Source organism: Caretta caretta, chromosome 9, assembly GCF_965140235.1.
Source record: "Caretta caretta isolate rCarCar2 chromosome 9, rCarCar1.hap1, whole genome shotgun sequence".
NCBI lineage: Eukaryota > Metazoa > Chordata > Testudines > Cheloniidae > Caretta > Caretta caretta.
This window is the reverse complement of record NC_134214.1, coordinates 94,093,424-94,114,031: the sequence shown is the minus strand read 5'-3', so window position 1 is coordinate 94,114,031 and position 20,608 is coordinate 94,093,424. Positions and strand designations below refer to the sequence as shown.

The 20,608-nt window shown below is 40.4% G+C and overlaps 1 long non-coding RNA gene across 2 annotated transcripts in view; it reads right to left on the bottom strand.

The window, feature by feature from the left end:
* LOC142073306 (uncharacterized) overlaps positions 1–20,608 on the bottom strand; it is a 585,757-nt gene that overhangs the window by 124,339 nt on the left and 440,810 nt on the right. For both annotated transcript variants that reach the window (XR_012670110.1, XR_012670111.1), the window contains one exon: positions 5,869–5,970. This is a non-coding gene — a long non-coding RNA (uncharacterized LOC142073306). The remainder of the gene's footprint in view (positions 1–5,868; positions 5,971–20,608) is intronic.

The following is a 20,608-nucleotide window of genomic DNA, read 5'->3' as shown; positions in this document are numbered from 1 at the left end:
CAGCCCTATATTCATATTTTTGATGTCATTATCTGCATTGCCAGGATGATATCCACTGTTTGGTAAAGGCAAATTTCCTTCATATCTTTCCCTAACCCATACAGTGTCAGATTTCTTTCCTTCTTTTTTCCCTTTGGAAAACATTGTTCATAAAAGAAACTTTTAGTTATGACAACAAGAGCAGTGGAAGCCAAGCACAGAGGCGACATTCCAGGATGGCTTTTTTGTAAAAGAGATGTTGCCTTGTGCTGTAGGATCCTGATTTGCAAATGAGCATCGTGAACTTAATGAGTGTCTGCATGACCCTCTTTGGAACCCTGGATAAATCAGGCTGTTCTGTTATTATGTTTTGACTATGCTTCCCAAAGTTGTACAGTTAAATGACCCAAAGCCCTTTGAATAAATTCCATGGGATTTCTTAACTACTAAGAGATTCACCTTGGTAATGATTCAGTTAAGAGAAATCAGCTTTTGCTTTGTGATCTTCTCATCCAAACTGTGCCCTGACAGCACAGTCCAATGGAGAAAAGACACCCTCCTTATATTTAGAACGTATATTTAGGAGCAATTCTGAAAAGTACCGAGTAATAAACAGAATCCATCAGTTCTAGTGTATGAAGTTTCATGAAAATACACACTCTGGAATTTATACAGCAGCTATTTTGTTCTTTAGGTACTCATTAAGAAAAACCCCACAGGAGGAGATTTGCAGTTGGGTGCTTTAATTCCCATTGACAAATAATGAGAATTAAGCTTGTAAATGGCATTTGTGCCTTTGAAAAACTCCTCCATTTCCAGAGCTGTAACAACCATACTGTAAAAGTCTTTTATAGCTGTTGAAGAGGAACAGAGCTATTGAAATAAATTGGTTTTTAATATATTATAAATGATTGTGACATTTACTGGGATGTACAGGGTCTATTTCACAATAGAAAGTAGTCATGTTTAAACAGCAGCTGTTAGACAAAAATATACTTGGAGCTTTTACAAATGCATAAGAAGATAATGTATGACTAGCATAACTGATACATTTTAATACACATTTTAACCATTTTTTATTGGAACAACATACAAGAACTATTATTCGTGTTCAGCTGTGGCCACAGGTTTGTGTCCAAAGTCATTTTCTGATGAGCGAGTTGGATCTTTTCTGGTGATGTCACAGAAGTGCACAAACTCCCACACCGTAATGATGCACAAAAATGACGATGATGGGAACAAAGAGAAAAACACCTCTGCTCACAGGGCTTGTTCCAAACCTCACTGCAATCATGGGAGTCTTTGACATCAACAGGCTTTGGATCAGAACCATAACAATGTATGCTTAGAAAAAAGGGGGATTTTAGTATTTTTCCTGCTCAGTTTCTCATCTTTAAAAAAACATCTTCTATATGGAACAGGGAGTTTCCTCTTAAAATGTCATTCTTTGGCAATTGTGGTATATCTAGTTATTTGTGCATCTTCTCGTTCAAACTGTGTTTTGTCAATACTGCAAGGGTAGCATTTCTAGTGGGTGTGCTTATCTAGAGGGGCAGATACTATTTGGGGAGGTAGAGCAGATGCAGCATGTTAGAGAGATAATACAGATTTCTGTACCATTTCATGCAGACTTTTATTGTATTCTTTCCCCCATTCCTTTCATATAAAATAAAAAAGCTTTCAGACAGAGTATATGCTCTTTGTACAAGGAAGACATATCAGATACAAAAAGCCAAAGCTTATAATCGAAGGAAAGGGGATTATTTATCACTTATTTGTTATCAATTATTTGTGTTACCAGGATCCCCTCTCCTGGTCCAGGATGCTGTGTTTATCTGTACAGAAGAAAAAGTTGGTCACTGCCCCAAGGAGCTCATGCCTCTAGTTTCCAATTAAATGGTAAGATCTTTGGGGCAGGGAATAGATCTGCTGTGTGTCTGTGTAGTGCTTATCACAATAGCACTGTGATCCTGACTGAGCTTGTTTTATGGCATTACTAAAATACAAAAACTAAATAAGAATAACTGCCATAACTGATCCCTAGTAATTATGGGGTTTTGTTTTATTTTCTTCAAAATTACCATGAAGTCTCCGGGATGGGCACTTTTTGTCTAGTGCCTGCTATTATGCTATGCTGGTTGGAATGCTTAGGTACAATTGAAATAAGGAAAAAGTTACTAGCAAAATTCTTTCCTTTTGATGGATATCAGGAAGTAAAAGAACCCAAAGTAGAACAACCCACAGATAAAGAAACAAATAGTCACTCTTGCCAAAAGAGTATCAACATCTTCTGTTTTCAAGACATGCCAGCTGTTTTTCGGAGGTAGCTAAGTTATTGACCAAGCCAAAAATGTAACTGTAGGGCATTTGAGGGTAGCTAGAGTAATCTAGCATGTCACATTGTACCAGTAACATGTTGTATCACAATATGGCATTTGCAATTAGCGATGTGCATGGACAGAAATATCCTCAACTGTTGACAGAATGGGATAATATCTTACCTCTGAGGTGACCTGACGCATTGATTATTTACAAGACTGAAATGCTAAATAAAACAAAAAGTAGTAAAAGTGTGAGATTGGAAATATTTCCCAAAGGCACTAGGGGCTAGATTCACAAAAACCTTTAGGCAACGCTCAGCATCGCCACACCTTGCTTTTAGGTGCCTAGAAAATCTCTGGGATTCACAAAGCCTGAGTTTGGTGCCTAGGCTTCCTATGCCATGAATGAGGAAAGATAAAAGCCACAAAAGCCAGCCCATTAGGCAGCTCTCCCACCTAAGCTAGACTGTGGGAATGCCAGACTGAGGTGTGAGTTAGAGATAGATGCCTCCCTCTGCTTGGGAATCTCAGCAGCAAACCCTCTCTTGAGGTTTGGTGCCTATGTTTTTTTTATGCAAGAAGCGGGAGGGAGAGGACTGCCCTCCTAACTTGTAGCCCATTGGTTAATGGGATGTAGAAGATTGCTGGTTCAAGTCAGCCCTTTGCTAGAGGGAGTTGAACAGGGATCGGCCACATCTCTGATGAGTGTCCTAGGACATTATCCTCAGCAGAACAGCTTCAGAGGTAGAGGCTGAGGGGACCCCACATTAGAGTCTGTCATAGCCTTGTGGTTAGAGCACCCACCTGAGTTGTGGCAGATTTTTGTTCAGGTCTCTTCTCCCCCTCAGGCAGAGGGGCAATTTGAACCAGGCGTCCCCACATCCCACATGAGTACCCTAACCAATGGGATAGAAGTTATGAGGGAGGTCTTTGCTGCCATGTATAAGCTCATGCATAGGGGCCGATTCAGAAGGTGAGCTCTGAGCATGCTTACCAGATTGGGCCCACGGGTGAGTTAAGTGAAGGAACACCTATCTTCTCCCATTCTGTGCATTGCTCTAGGGCTTAGGACACCTGCCATGGGGTTGCAGTGCACATGTGCAGAGGCAGGAACATAGATACCTAGGAAATTTATTGCAAAAATTTAAGTACCAAACAATTTTCAGAGCCTATAGGCTTTGGTGGCAGCTGAATGGGGGCTTTGTGATCCAAGTGGGCCTGATTCTGGGATTTAAGCACCTAAAGTGGCAGTTAGGTGCGGTTTCTTTTGTGAATCTAGCCCTAGAACTGCTTCTTACTTGGTTTTGGGACAACCTCCACGTTATTTCATTTTGGCTGAACATTAGATATATACCTAAACCATCATCAGAAAGCGTATTTATTCCATTTTTCCACTGTGAACAGCAAAAATGTAACGTTGTCAATCACAAAACATACTGTGCTCTTAATGAATACCTTAGGCTCAGGGTGAAGCAGTAAAAGACAAAATAAAGGAATTCCTGATTTTTTTTAAAAAATTAAACATGCTACTGTAAAATAATGTAACACTATTATATAAAGGAAAGATTGAAAAGATCCTCTACACAACAGCAGAATATGCAACCTAAGATGCACTGCTGACCTTCACAAAGGAAATGGAGGAAAAGGCAGAAATGTGAAGGAGAAATGTACTGTGTCTACACTGACCAGTGAGAGAATATTTCTGGAGTGCATTTTTTTAAGAAAAAAGTCTTTTCACTTGTCATCATAGATCCATTGGCAAAGAAGGATTCCTTTGCAACATGACTCGGTAATCTTATCAGCACATGTTCTTCTCATAAAACAATTCATGCTTCAAACTTGGTTTGCATTTGTTGAAGCAAAAGGTACAAATACTGGGTATGTGACAGTGCCTTGTTTAATAAATGTCTTAATTCATCCTGCCCTTAGGTAATGACTTGCCACTTAGGCAATCAGCAGAGTTTGATGGGGTCATTGAGAACTGCAGAATAGGCCACTACCACTTGAGCTAAAGGAGTATCTCCACCAAGTGAAAGCAATGGTAGGCTATTGTCCTCTATGTTCACAGACCACCACAAGGGGATGAAACACTTGCTTTGCCCCTGTATTACATTCGCGCAGTTCCCTATATGCAAATTTGTTGGTCTTCGGAGCATCTTGAGCACATATTAAATGTGTTTGAGTGAGTAAAGTAATGACAAACTTTATGTACCACTAGAAACTTTACATAAACTACCAATTTTCAAGGCAAAAATATAGCGCACATACTAAGTTTTTGACAATTTACAAATATCATCCAATAGGGAATATTATAAATTCTGCCAGTCATGAGTGATGCAGTTGTTGTTTTGGTGGGAAGGAAAGGGAGACCGTGATAATGGAAATAATGTATCTTAAGTAATATTGCAGGAAAACAGGAATTTTCCTCCAGAATGAAGTAAAAAAAATTCCGAAGTGGCAGTTTCTCACCTTTACAGGCTGCCTTTTGATTTACTGAAAAAATCATACACGTGAGGGGACACTGCAAAACAATTCACTTTTACAAAGGAGCCAGGCAAAAATGTTGTTTTCCCCACAGGTACTGCAAATCTTTTTTGCACAATCCGAAACAATGTATTTTTCCCTGGCTTCATATAGAAAAATAGAGCTATGCTGTTACAGTTGTACCACTGTAGCATTATCCATGATCATCTACGTAATGTACAAAATAATTACATAATTGTTTCATATACACACAGTGCCGTTCCCAATGATTCATGTAATAGCAATTGCTGTGTGAGTTATTTGTGCTGTGAAATCCTTCCATGCAGGTGGCTTTGCACTGTGCTTCTTAAGATTATGTGGTTTGGTTACGTTTACGGTGATGGTGCATGACTGATAGATTGCCTATTATGCTTGTCACAGGTTTATAATCTACTAGTTGTCCACTGAGGTGTAGCTCAGTGGTATAAATAGGACATCTGATGCCCTTCAGCTACTTTAAGGTCATGCAGGAGGCCTCCTGCCTGAACAGATCCATATGGCTATAGACTAGGTTTCCTGGCAATGAAAGGTTTCAGAGCAGCAGCCGTGTTAGTCTGTATCCGCAAAAAGAACAGGAGTATTTGAGACTAACTTGAGTACCTTAGAGACTAACAAATTTATTAGAGCATAAGCTTTCATGGGTTACAGCCCACTTCATCGGATGCATAGAATGGAACATCTAGTAAGAAGGTATATATATACATACAGAGAAGGTGGAACTTGCCATACAAACCGTAAGAGGGTAATTAATTAAGATGCGCTATTATCAGCAGGAGAAAAAACTTTTGTAGTGATAATCAAGATGGCCCATTAAGACAGTTGACAAGAAGTGTTTCCCCCATAACATGGGGAAAGAGATTCAATATGTGTAATGACCCAGCCACTCCCAGTCTCTATTCAAACCCATGTTAATGGTATCTAGTTTGCATATTAATTCAAGCTCAGCAGTTTCTCATTGGAGTCTGTTTTTGAAGCTTTTCTGTTGCAGAATTGCCACCCTTAAGTCTTTTACTGAGTGGCCAGAGAGGTTGAAGTGTTCTCCTACCAGTTTTTGAATGTTATGATTCCTGATGTCCGATCTGTGTCCATTTATTCTTTTGCATAGAGACTGTCCGGTTTGGCCAACGTACATGGCAGAGGGGCATTGCTGGAAATGAAAGAGCAAGGAGAATTAATACAGGCTTTGTCTTAGCTATAAATGTCCTGGCTTGTTTGACACTAAGGAATGTAGTTTCAGTGCTCAAATGAGTACTGAATTGCTTCCACTTAACAACCCTTTTTCGGACAATGACCCAGGTCCTCAGCTGGTATAAATCAGTGGGGCTCCACTGAAGTCACTTTACACAGGTGGAAGAACTGACACTACATAATCCCTGTTGAGGCTACGACGTCACATAGCCAGACTTTGCTCAATCCCCCTCTCACACATCATCTTCTTTTAGGAGACTTTTATATCCTCGCAACCCAACTGCATCTTAAAGCCAAGGTTCAGTAGACTAATTTAAACTTTGTTGTTACCAAATAGGGCTTTGAAGGGGTTCTAGATTTCATCCTGACCACACTGCCAAGCCAGCTACATAGCACCATTTTGACAAAACAAACAAAAAACACAAACACTTAAAATTTGCCTATGAGCTTTTTTAAAACTTGGTTGTTAAACCAGAGTAGATTGTGCCATAAAGGTGACCTCAGTAATCACTCTCATAAGACAATATTTGAGACCTGGGGTGAAATCCTGCCACAATGAAGATAATGACAGGTTTCAGAGTAGCAGCCGTGTTAGTGTGTATCCGCAAAAAGAGCACAAGTACTTGTGGCACCTTAGAGACTAACAAAGCCCACGAAAGCTTATGCTCAAATAAATTTGTTAGTCTCTAAGGTGCCACAAGTACTCCTGTTCTTTTTAATGAAGATAATGAGAGACTTGTCACTGTTGTCGATGGGGTCAGGAATTCACTCAAGTTCTAAAACCATTTGGAATCTCTGGAAGGAATCCCTTTGACGTCAGTGGGGTTGAAACACTGTTCATTCCTACAGACTCCTGACATTTCTGAAAATTAGACTTGAATGAATGGTCCTATGTTAATTCTTCCAACTCTACGCTCCTTGGTACTGAGGTTTGGTGTGTATGTGTGTATTTGTTTCCAGATACTGGCTTAGCCATTATTCTAACATCCACTTGGTTCAATCTAGCGGTAGATCAAATTGTAAGCTGTTCCGCACATTGTTAGTATTATCATTTATTACTTGTATTAGAGTAATACCTAAAGGTCTCAATAAAAATCAGGGCCCCATTATGCAAGGTGCTGTACAAACACAATTGCACAACTATTTTACTCTCTCTTGATATTTGTTTTATATAACTATAATTTCATTATTAACATGCTTCACAAACTCGCATTTACTACACAAATATTGTACATATGTACGCTGCCACCCTTTATGTTATTCACTGTTCGTATGCAGCGAAAACTATGTAGAACTAACTAAACACTCTTGTATGAGTCTCTGATGAGGGCTTCAACTACTCTCACATCCTACTACAGGCATTCATTGGTAATTGCATTTCCTTTAGCTTTCCAAAACGTATGCCCTGAAAAACAAAAAGATAATTGAGAACTACATGCAAACAAGGGTTTTTATTTACATCTACTTCACATTACTGTCACAGATAATTGCAGACCTTAATGAGAATAGCTTATACATCTTTAATGGATCAAATTGAAGTATGATAGATATCTGAAGTAGATTTCACTCTTTTTTAAAGGAAGCAAATGCATTAAAAAGATCAATTAGGGAAAGCACCGGTTGGTTGAAAGCTGATGATATGATGGAGTGCTTCTCTCATAAGTAAAGAGCTATTTATTAAAATAATATTAATTATTAATTTAACTCCATTTTTTATTATTGAATCATTCAAGAACTAATACACCTTTTTCTTTAAGGTATTTGCTATTCAGAAGTATTTGTCAAATGTTTGGTCAAATAATGTTTAGGCCATGGGTAGTTTGAGAATTGTCCACTTTTTCAATATACGAAGCTTTATTTTGTGTGTGTGGTTGGTAATCTAAATCACAGCATTGTTTCTGCTTCCTCAATATAGGCCAGAAATTTCTGAAACAGAAGAATAACGAATAACAAATAGCAAATAATGAAAAATAACAGTACACTTATCTGAATTTACACGATTGTTTAGGTGATATTCAAATCAAGACAAGAAGAGATATTCTTGCAAGCTTTTGGTCTCATTCAAACCCAGCTAGGAAAACAGGCCACTTCTGGTTTTGGATCAGGCTGTAAACCCACCTCTGTTACCCCTCTCCTCACCCCAAAACAAAATATTTTAAGGGGGTTGGATATATAGTTGTAAACTTGCCTCCTCTCCAGGAGTTACCATCTAGTCACTTCAGAGGAACAGCCGTGTTAGTCTGTATTCGCAAAAAGAAAAGGAGTACTTGTGGCACCTTAGAGACTAACCAATTTATTTGAGCATGAGCTTTCGTGAGCTACAGCTCACTTCATCAGATGCATACCGTGGAAACTGCAGCAAATACACTATTGAACCAAAAATGTTCGCCCAACTCTGTGGGCAACTCACAATCCACTTCTTGTATGGGAGGCACACTTGTGGTCCAGTTTTCCCTCCTGCCTCATGACCAGGAAGACTTCCATTTCTTGCGATGAACTTTTGACAGGGTGTTCTCCATGGGGACCCTCTGACTTGAAATTCAACACCCTGGCCCTAAATAGACCATGTTGGGGTTCCTTCACCACATGTTGAAAAGTCCTACTTTTTTGGTCAGGCGTTTGGGATGAGATGAGGGGAGTATCCTCTGCAGCAGGTCTGGATTTTGGGGGATTGGCTTCTGTTTTTTCTGTGGCTTTCTATTATATTTCATTGCCATGAACTCCATTTTTAATATTTTGTCAGAATGTCTGGAGCCAGAGCTTGGGATAGGCAACTCTTTGTATATTCTAAATTGAAATAAATAAAAGGGCTCAAAACAGGCAGAAGAGAGCCCTGAGACAGTATGTCAGTGCTTTAAATGCATTTTTTCCTCCAGGGGCAAACAGAATTTTAGGTCCCATGTTGGAAATATACAGTTCTGTGATCTGAGTCGGGCTAGTCAGAGAGATAACAGAAGAGAAATATTGTTGAGACTGAACCCGTGAGTTTCAGATACTGATACTGAACATCGTGAGTTTCAGAGAGAAATGAAAGAAGGATAAATCATGAGAGAAAGTTGTCCACACGCCTCAGCTACTTTAGCTTCGTCCACTGTACAGTCTTTGCAGTATCAAAGAAATGCAAGTTAGATGGACAGAGCTATGTAATTTGCTGCTCCTATCTCCAGTGTTTCTGGGGAAATTTCCCGTTAAATACCACCTCCAGAAGAAGGAACACATGACTGATAATATACAATACTGACTGATAGTTTGAACAGCCCAGTATTCTCTATTCCTCCTGTGTGGGAGAACCTGCAAAACAGCCTACTGTATATTTCAGAGTAGCAGCCGTGTTAGTCTGTATTCGCAAAAAGAAAAGGAGTACTTGTGGCACCCTAGAGAATAAATTTGTTAGTCTCTAAGGTGCCAGAAGTACTCCTTTCCTACTGTATATATGGCTCCAGTGAGTGCTAAGCAGCTCCTCACCTGCATGAGCATCACAGGTTTGGGGTTTTTTTTCCCACCATAAATCTTTTACTCTATAACATGTTTCTGTTAAAAAAAATGCACTAAAGCAACTCCATGACAATGCATATAATGCTCAGTTATAGGAGTATGGCAACATTATAATACACATACACACACAAACAGGTTTCATCAGACAACTGAGTATCTTTGGAACCTTCAAAATCAAAAAGACGAGAAAAAGAACAAGAGGAAGTAGAATGATAATTGAAAAGGCCAGTAAACTAGAGGAAGAACCCAGAAGAAACATGGCCATATTTCATAAGTTTACATGAATCAGCAGCCCAGTAAGAAGAGATTCAACCGTGCTATGGGACAAGCAGAAATAGTTCTATAAGTATTCTGTGCAAAGAACAATTTGGCATGTGTTATGTAAAAGAAACGTTCAAGAAATCTTTAAGCCTGCCAGCACTGGCAAAGTTCCGAAGATGAAATATTTGAGTAAGATCATGTACCAAGGGATTGCTCAAGGGTATGGTTTCCAAGATGAGACCTGAATATTTAGAAGGCTAATTACTGATATGTTACAAAAAAAGTTCAGGTGATATGGCTGGCTGCAAATGAAAGAGCTAAAAATTTATCAGTTTACAAAAGGGATATCTTTCTTCCCTTTCGGAACATTAAGTTAGGAGAAAGATGGTTGTATATCTGCAAGGAAATAGAATAAAAACTTTAATATGATCAGTATAATTATAATACTATCTGACAAATGTGACAGGGAGTGCCTTCTGGGAGCTGCCTGTAAGAAAAAGAAATAACACAATGAAAGGAACAGGGTTTTGTTCTCATATTTGAGCATGGCTACCAAACTCATAGTTAATATTATTGTGACAGAGGGAGCAGAAGTGTCTCTTATTTTCCGTCATGCTGTGAATCCTGCATCAGGAGGGTTTTTTAACTTCTAGGAATCTGCAGAAAGTCAACTAATCACTACCTGGGAGGAGAGAAGTGAAACAAGGAAATCATAAGGAGTTTGGCTATGAAAGTAATCTTGGTGGTTGAAATACGATTGGTATTTGTGCTGAAGTGTTTCATAGATTCATAAATATTTAGGTCAGAAGGGACCATTATGATCATCTAGTCTGACCTCCTGCACAACGCAGGCCACAGAATTTCACCTACCACTCCTACAAAAAACCCTCACACCTATATCTGTGCTATTGAAGTCCTCAAATCGTAGTTTAAAGACTTCAAGGAGCAGAGAATCCTCCAGCAAGTTACCTGTGCCCCATGCTACAGAGGAAGGCGAAAAACCCCCATGGCCTCTTCCAATCTGCCCTGGAGGAAAATTCCTTCCCGACCCCAAATATGGCGATCAGCTAAACCCTGAGCATATGGGCAAGATTCATCAGCCAGATACTACAGAAAATTCTTTCCTGAGTAACTCGGATCTCACCCCATCTAATATCCCATCACAGGCCATTGGGCCTATTTACCATGAATATTTAATTACCAAAACCATGTTATCCCATCATACCGTCTCCTCCATAAACTTATCGAGTTTAATCTTAGAGCCAGATAGATCTTTTGCCCCCACTGCTTCCCTTGGAAGGCTATTCCAAAACTTCACTCCTCTGATGGTTAGAAACCTTCATCTAAACTTCCTGATAGCCAGTTTATATCCATTTGTTCTTGTGTCCACATTGGTACTGAGCTTAAATAATTCCTCTCCCTCTCCAGTATTTATCCCTCTGATATATTTATACAGAGCAGTCATATCTCCCCTCAACTTTCTTTTAGTTAGGCTAAACAAGCCAAGTTCCTTGAGTCTCCTTTCATAAGACAAGTTTTCCATTCCTCGGATCATCCTAGTAGCCCTTCTCTGTAGCTGTTCCAGTTTGAATTCATCCTTCTTAAACATGGGAGACCAGAACTGCACACAGTATTCCAGGTGAGGTCCCACCAGTGCCTTGTATAACGGTACTAAAACCTCCTTATCCCTACTGGAAATACCTCTCCTGATGCATCCCAAGACCACATTAGCTTTTTTCACAGCCATATCACATTGGCGGCTCATAGTCATCCTATGATCAACCAATACTCCAAGGTCCTTTTCCTCCTCCGTTACGTCTAATTGATGCGTCCCTAGCTTATAACTAAAATTCTTGTTATTAATCCCTAAATGCATGACCTTACACTTCTCACTATTAAATTTCATCCTATTACTATTACTCCAGTTTACAAGGTCATCCAGGTCCTCCTGTATGATATCCCTGTCCTTCTCTGTATTGGCAATACCTCCCAGCTTTGTATCATCCGCAAACTTTATTAGCACACTCCCACTTTTTGTGCCAAGGTCAGTAATAAAAAGATTAAATAAGATTGGTCCCAAAACCGATCCTTGAGGAACTCCACTGGTAACCTCCCTCCAGCCTGACAGTTCACCTTTCAGTAGGACCCATTGTAGTCTCCCCTTTAACCAATTCCTTAGTTTCTTGATGTGTAAGTTCCTTAAGTGACACCACATGATGTTTAAAACGGGGAACTGATGAACTAGTTAATCAGTTAATATAAACGTCTCCTCTCAACCTTGGTCCATTTCTAGAACTCAAGTTAAGCCAAAATATTTCAAGATTCAGAACACAGTAAGAAACACACAGAGAGAAAGACTGAGAGAGAGAAATTTTTACACTTCTATTTCTGACTAGGACCAGACCTTGAAATGCTAAATATTGAGTGAGACACTTCTTCATAAGAGAGACTGTTCTGAAATTTCCATTCCCACAAGTTTGGAATGCTCAAGATGTTCAGATAATAATTTGGAGAAACATATGACTTGATTATTTTTTCTCTCCATAATCCCTCCCCCCATCACCAAATAACATTGAATGCATTTGCATACATGACTAATGAAGTTATGCTTACTTTCACTTTTGGTCTTATGATGGTCAATTTATTAATCTCTAAGTTATTGTCTTTGGTGGGTGGTTCTTTGTTCATGGTTAAGGCTAAGGTTTTTGCATATTTTTAGTAAAACTCACGGACAGGTTCTAGGCAACAAATAAAAATTCACAGAAGCCCGTGATCTATCGGTGACTTTTACTAAAAATATACATGACAAAATGGGGAGCTCCAGGCCTGGAATGTGTCAATCATTCACACCACACAGGGGGCCTGGCTCAGAGCTGCAGGGTTCCCCCAACACTGGTGGCTCCAAGCTCAGGGCAACTCTCCACTTGTGGTGGCTCAGAGCTCCAGGGTTCCCCTTCCGCCCATGGTGGCTCCATGCTCCAGGGCACCCCCCGCCGACCGCAGTGGCTCCATGCTCTAGGGCACACTGGCCAAACATGGCGGCCGGGAGCTGCGGAGCACGCTCGCCGCTTGTGGTGGCTGGGAGCTCCCGGGGGTCCCACTGCCCCTGGCGGCTGGAGCTGCAGGGCACCCCTGTGTCTGGGAGCTCCCGGGAGACTCCTATCCGCAGTGGCCAGGAGCACCCCTGCAGCAGCTGGGAGTTCCTGAGAGCCCCACTGCCTGCAGCGGAGGAGCTTGGGGTCTCCCCACTACTGGGGAGCTCTGGGCATACCTGCCACCCTCAGTGGCTGGGAGCTCAGGCCCCTGTAGTTCCCAGCCATCAGGACTGGTGGGGGACCCTACAGCTCCCAGGCACTGGGGGCATAAGTCACAGAGGTCTCACGGATTCCATGACAAAATCATAGCCCTATTCATGATTATTGTCTATCAGAAGCAAGTCATATACAGAGATAAAAAAAGACCATTGATATATTAAATTAATCTCCCAATGCCAAAATAGTTATGCAATTTTCCTTTAAAAACCCCAACAAAATACACATCTCAACCTGTTTTTCTTACATGCATCAGAATTATTGACCTGACAAAATATAACCCACAAGCATATGAAGGACTCTGGAGTAATCTGGCATGTCACATTATGTTTGTGACATATTGCACTACAATATGGCACTTGTAATTAGATGTACAGAAAAGTGAATATTCCGGACTCTTGATGGAGTGGAAAAATACATTATCTTACGGGTGGCCCAATGTGCTAATTATTCAAAGTTAACACCTGGCCTAAAACTAACTTTGTGAGCAGAAACTCCCAGATGTAGAAGCAAAATTATGAAATGTTTGAAATATAAATCTGTGAAACCAAAGGATTTAGGACTAAATTCACCACCCTGGATTATCGCTTCAGCAGTGGTGTTTGAATTTATAGCCCTCTTGCTTTGCCCGAAAATGTACAACAGAACATTATACGTTACAGCTACAGTATAAATGGAATGTGTCAATCTTTCACAAGCAGACAACCTTGAAACTTGGCAAGGAATTTCCATAGATCTACAGTGTCATCTGCCAAAAATGAAAAATGCAAATAATATAGTTAGTACTCAGGAAGACAGACCTAAGAATTCATCTTATTGTATTATGATATATTAGTATCATAAGAAGCCAGCTTCTCCTCCTAACACAGTTTGAATTATCAGATTGTTCCATGTTGAATATGATGTAGAATAATTACTACTTTAAAATGTAAGAGACTAAAAGAAGTTCTCATTGTTAGCATATGGTATTATCTTCACTTAGTAAATTTTGGGATTTTTCTTGGGTCACAGATGGGTTTCTAGTTAGATGCATAAAATGATGCATAAAGTATTATTCCACTTGTCTGGCAAATACAGGGTTTTGACATTTAACTATATTGTATTCTCTTATCCCATTATTATTTATTCGGCACCGTAAATGTGCACAACACTTGGCAAGTAAAGTGATCATGTTCCCTCACCGAAGAGCTTTATAAAAATTGAAGGTCCCAATCCTGCAAATCCTAACTCATAGGAACAATCTTGACTCATCCAAAGTGTTCCACTGAAGTCAACAAGTTTACAGGATACATTTCTAATGTCAGATATAATGAAACTAGTAACATCATGGCGGGGGAGGGAGAGCGCTGGCTTCAACAACAGCGTGCGTCAATTTCAGTGCTCGTCCCACTGAATGACTTACTGCCCTGGGAAATTTCCAATAGAAGAATCACTATAAAACAATCCAAAAGAAATGTGTAAATAAATATACAGCCGGGACTGTAAGTAAAGCGGGCTGATAGAACCATGAATAATAATGAGACCTAAATATCGTCTAATCTCAACCAATATTCTTCAGACAGTGGCCTGCAATCAATGTGCAATACCAAATGTGTGTAGGTGGGATGGAAAGAATCCATTAGCCTATTCACAGCAACATATGATCAAGAATCAAAACACATGATGGCAGAATCCTAACTATGGGTCCCTGAAACATTAAAAAGCTGAAAAATAAAAACAAGCTTCACGCATCAAAAAGTCCAGACAAATGGAATATCGCTTCCCACAGAGAATGCAGTGGATTTTGGAAAGCGCCCATATTCAATCATTTTAGCAGTTTTTTGCACAAGAGCCATTTTTCGGCCTACCGGTGTTTCATCTTGATGGTGAAGGGGTGGGGATGGTTGTGATGGTTCCATGGCCAACACACACATTCAAGAGCCAGGAAATGTGGCTCTGTGGATGAGGGGAAAGCGGTAGACGTGTTGTTCCTTGACTTTAGCAAAGCTTTTGACACGGTCTCCCACAGTATTCTTGTCAGCAAGTTAAAGAAGTATGGGCTGGATTATTGGACTATAAGGTGGATAGAAAGTTGGCTAGATTGTCAGGCTCAACGGGTAGTGATCAATGGCTCCATGTCTAGTTGACAGCCGGTATCAAGTGGAGTGTCCCAAGGGTCGGTCCTCGGGCCGGTTTTGTTCAATATAGAATCATAGAATCATAGAATATAAGGGTTGGAAGGGACCCCAGAAGGTCATCTAGTCCAACCCCCTGCTCGAAGCAGGACCAATTCCCAGTTAAATCATCCCAGCCAGGGCTTTGTCAAGCCTGACCTTAAAAACCTCTAAGGAAGGAGATTCTACCACCTCCCTAGGTAATGCATTCCAGTGTTTCACCACCCTCTTAGTGAAAAAGTTTTTCCTAATATCCAATCTAAACCTCCCCCACTGCAGCTTGAGACTATTACTCCTCGTTCTGTCATCTGCTACCATTGAGAACAGTCTAGAGCCATCCTCTTTGGAACCCCCTTTCAGGTAGTTGAAAGCAGCTATCAAATCCCCCCTCATTCTTCTCTTCTGCAGGCTAAACAATCCCAGCTCCCTCAGCCTCTCCTCATAACTCATGTGTTCCAGACCCCTAATCATTTTTGTTGCCCTTCGCTGGACTCTCTCCAATTTATCCACATCCTTCTTGAAGTGTGGGGCCCAAAACTGGACACAGTACTCCAGATGAGGCCTCACCAATGTCGAATAGAGGGGAACGATCACGTCCCTCGATCTGCTCGCTATGCCCTTACTTATACATCCCAAAATGCCATTGGCCTTCTTGGCAACAATATCTTCATAAATGATCTGGAGGATGGTGTGGATTGCACCCTCAGCAAGTTTGCAGATGACACTAAACTGGGAGGAGAGGTAGATACGCTGGAGGGTAGGGATAGGATACAGAGGGACCTAGACAAATTAGAGGATTGGGCCAAAAGAAATCTGATGAGGTTCAACAAGGACAAGTGCAGAGTCCTGCACTTAGGACAGAAAAATCCAATGCACCGCTACAGACTAGGGACCAAATGGCTAGGCAGCAGTTCTGCAGAAAAGGACCTAGGGGTTACAGTGGACGAGAAGCTGGATATGAGTCAGTGTACCCTTGTTGCCAAGAAGGCCAATGGCATTTTGGGATGTATACGTAGGGGCATTGCCAGCAGATCGAGGGACGTGATCATTCCCCTCTATTCGACATTGGTGAGGCCTCATCTGGAGTACTGTGTCCAGTTTTGGGCCCCACACTACAAGAAGGATGTGGAAAAATTGGAAAACGTCCAGGAGAGGGCAACAAAAATGATTAGGGGATTGGAACACTCGAGGAGTAATGGTCTCAAGTTGCAGTGGGGGAGGTTTAGGTTGGATATTAGGAAGAACTTTTTCACTTGGAGGGTGGTGAAACACTGGAATGCGTTACCTAGGGAGGTGGTGGAATCTCCTTCCTTAGATATTTTTAAGGTCAAGCTTGACAAAGCCCTGGCTGGGATGATTTAGTTGGGGATTGGTCCTGCTTTGAGCAGGGGCTTGGACTAGATGACCCCTGAGGTCCCTTCCAACCCTGATATTCTGCGATTCTATGAAATGTGGGCTCTGCAATGGGTTTGCTGTATGAAACTTTGGCTAAATCACAACCGCTTGAAGCTTCTGTTTCCCCATCTATAAATTGTGGGTAATAACGCTTACTAGAGCTGGGAAGGAGCCAGAATTCTCCCCCCTTCCCTCCCCCCCCCCCCAAAATGTATTTGAAATCTACACAGTCTTGCAGAAAGTGGCATTTTCCAGTGAAAAACACATTTTGTCAGAAATGTTTCGACAAGCTCTAATGCTTACCTAACCTCACAGGGGTATTCCTGCCTGTTTGGGAGGTGCTCAGATACTGTGGTGATGAGTGGCATAGAAATAAATACTAATCAAAATCCATCCTCAGTCACTCCTGAGTAAGGAATCATGTAAGAAAAAAAAAACCTATAGATACCCCATGTGGTTCTTATGTTCCCATTCATGGGTCCATATTCTGCACTCAGATACACATGCCACTCCCAGCGAAATCAAGGGAGCTGTATGCACTTATCTGAGGGTGAGATTTGTTCCAATGAAATTATTTAAAACTACATGATTCTCTTATAACGTGTTACAGAGGGGAAAATATGTAGGAGAAGTGGACACAGCTAGAAATACATTGTTCCACGGTCAAACAAGTTTAGTACAGTTTTGTAAGAATCGGTGGATGTTATTTGGATTCAGAAATCTGAATGCCTTTGGTGTATCTGGGCTTGGTAATAACAAGTACAAGCAAATAGGGAATGGAGGCAGCTAATGAAAGCAGTCACACATCTCTTAGCATTTGTCTAGCTCTGATGAACTTCCATAGTCACCTTCTAGAAAGGCAAAAAGGAAATCTGAGTGATACACCCACTGATTTTATGATGATTTAAAGCAGAAGGACAAGAGGGCTTTTTGCAGCTGAAAAAGATTCTAATCAAGTTATTACCATCTATTTTCATTCTAAATCCATTTCCCAGTAAGGTAATAAATGAGAGCTCTGAACAATCAGACACTAGTTGTTTTTTTAAAACGAATAATGTATAAATTTAGGCATTTTTTCCAGGAAGGCTGGCTGGATGTTCAAAGGTTCATAGTTAATGTCTGGTGGAGGAAGTATTCTTCCAAGTGTAAAAAACAATGTCCTTGTCGATGAGAGATAAACAATTATGCATGCTTAAACACTTGTAACATGGTTATACTTTATGTAAAAAGACAGTTACAATCTACTTTGCTATTGTGCTAAAAGGTTAGTAAAACTGTCGAAAGGTATCCAGTTTCTCTTGAATGCGCCAAGCAGACAGATCCTGGATTATAACAACATGCTCTAGAAACACACAGTTTAGAGCGGCTAACAGCACTCTTGGTGCAGGAAGGCTTTCCTTACAGGTGAACTGGAACGAAGTGTTTATTTTTTATAACTTTAATAAACTGTTTATGATTCAATAATATGAATCAAATTTTAATCTCATTAAAACTGAGCTCCTAGGAACCACCGAGGATCAAAATCAGCATCATTCTAGCCCTGTAAAAGGGATTCTAAAAATTTCAAATGCATTTTAAAGTCACACGGTTTACTATCATACTGACTAATTGTAAATGAGTTCAGGATTCTGTTTGTTCCCAAGGTAACTATTAATGACATTTCAAAGACCTGCATGAAACACAGAGAATGTTACATCCCTTTTACTATTCTACCCAATCCCATTGCCAGCATTCATGCAAAACTCCCATTGACATCAATGAGAGTTAAATTGCTGTACTGTTCAGATCCATAAGCTAAAGGTACATGATCAGTGGTTGCAGCAACACCACGGATCTCCAGATCAGCCCAATAGGGGAAAGGCTTTTTTTGTACACCTAGAAAACACATGTGCACACACATGGTGACCTGACAGCAAGTGTGAAAAATCAAGATACTTTTTTTTTTTTGAGTGGGGGGACACGACAGGGATATAGTTGCTTATATAAGAAAGTCTCTAATGTTGGGATATTCCTGATAATGTCAGGATGTCTGATCACCCTAGCAAACATACACCAATGCTCAGGGCTCTGCAAACTGGTGTTAGCTCTTCCAAGAAACTCTGCACAAAACCATTTTTTACCAGTTTTTGTATCATCTCCATTTGACGGATGGGGAAATTGAGGCTGTGAGGTTGAGCGACATGATTGATACCACAGTGCAAATGAGTCAGTTTGAGAAAAAGGATTAGAACACAGACTTTGCATCCACTTAAGCACACCTATTTCTCAATATACTGGACTCTGATTCTGCAATAGATCACACGTAGGTGGAGTGTTGAGGCTGCATGGAGCTCCAATAAAGATAATTGTGCCCATCCCAATGAACCATAAGATTAGGATCTTAGATTGTGCCATTTCTAAGAGCAACTGAATTTCAGCTTCTCCAGAAGTGCCATATTGATCTCTTATTTTAACTAGCACTGGTCCTTCCCTACCTTTGCGGCTGAGGTGCATTTACCTCTATGACATGAATGTCATATTCAAAAAGGGACTGATTGCGGAGTTGTGAAATCTGTGTTAGTTTATCCTCTCTTCGGCAGAGTCGGCATATACAGTAATACTTGGGGCAAATTGCAAAGCTTTCCTTAGGAACTTGGAAATTAGTAGAGGGAGGATGACCTTGAAATTTACAGATGAAAGGGAAACATTATGTGACAACTACAGCTGTGAAAATGCAAGGAAAATCCTCGACAACATAAATTACAACTCTACCTTAAAATAATAATAATCCTTGTGAAGAGTTAAAGACAATGGAGACTATAAAGATGAAAGGGGAAAATCTGAAGCAGAAAATGGGATTTCAGTTCTTCCTAACATCACAGATAATAAAATATGGGCTAAACCAATGTTCCCAAAACGTGGGACTAACTCCCTGCCTCCTGTGTGAGACACAAAGTCCTACAAAAATTTAACAGCCAATTGTGGTCTATAAAAAGTAGTTTAGGTTTTACAGAAATTACTCTGAAAGTGGACAAAATTGTATAGAGACTGATTTCTGATCTACACAAGTTTGAAATCATGCTGTAGAACTTAGAGTAATATATCGCGACTGTGGGACCACATACATTTGTTTGTAGAGAAATCTACAGACCTTTCTCTATTTCAATTTCATATTTTTCCATAAGCAGTAAGCAACATATTACAAACGACTGAAGAGTCTAACCCTCTTAGAACCCTGCAGACCTTTCTCTCTCTCTCTGAGCTCTTCTCATTAGCACAGCTCTGACTGAAGGCTAATTAAGTAAACGTAAGCAAGACATAGCACTTTTACTGTTCCCGGGCTCTTCTAGCCAATAGAATGCATACAATATGGAATATTATTAGCCTGCATTAATGAGATGTAGCAGGAAAAATATGGTGTTTAGTGGTGCCACTGACCTTGGTAAAACTCACTCTAGTTTTAAAGAGCTACTTGTTAGGGCAGAGTAATGTGATGAAAGTGGAGGGTTCCCAGATGCAGAAGCAGCATAAATGGAAATAGAAAGAAAGATACAGATTGCACAAAACCAAACTTTTCTGTACTATGTATTGCAGAACGTGTGCTGCTCCCTGAATGCCTTTCTGAAACTGCCTCATCTAAACTTTCAATCAGGTCCTTAGACTCTGACAGTTAGCGTGGTCAATTCATGATTTTATCATGATATTTGGGGGTTCCCTTAAACTCCAGCTCCTGGAATCAAGTGACGTGAAAAATCACCGTTTTCATTGGTTTTTTTAAAGAAAAAAAATCACCTCTGACTCATAGTGCAGCAATGGCTGTCTGCACACCATTTTGTGCTTTTAACAACTGAAACATTACTCCACAGCTTCATCGACTTGACTGCTAATTCAGAGAAGAACAGCAACAGGCCATCTCCAAATGGCTGGAAATTAATTGACTTCCTCAATCATACACGGTTTGAGTGAAAACAGGGTTGCAAATATCTCCCTTTTTGCATCCATA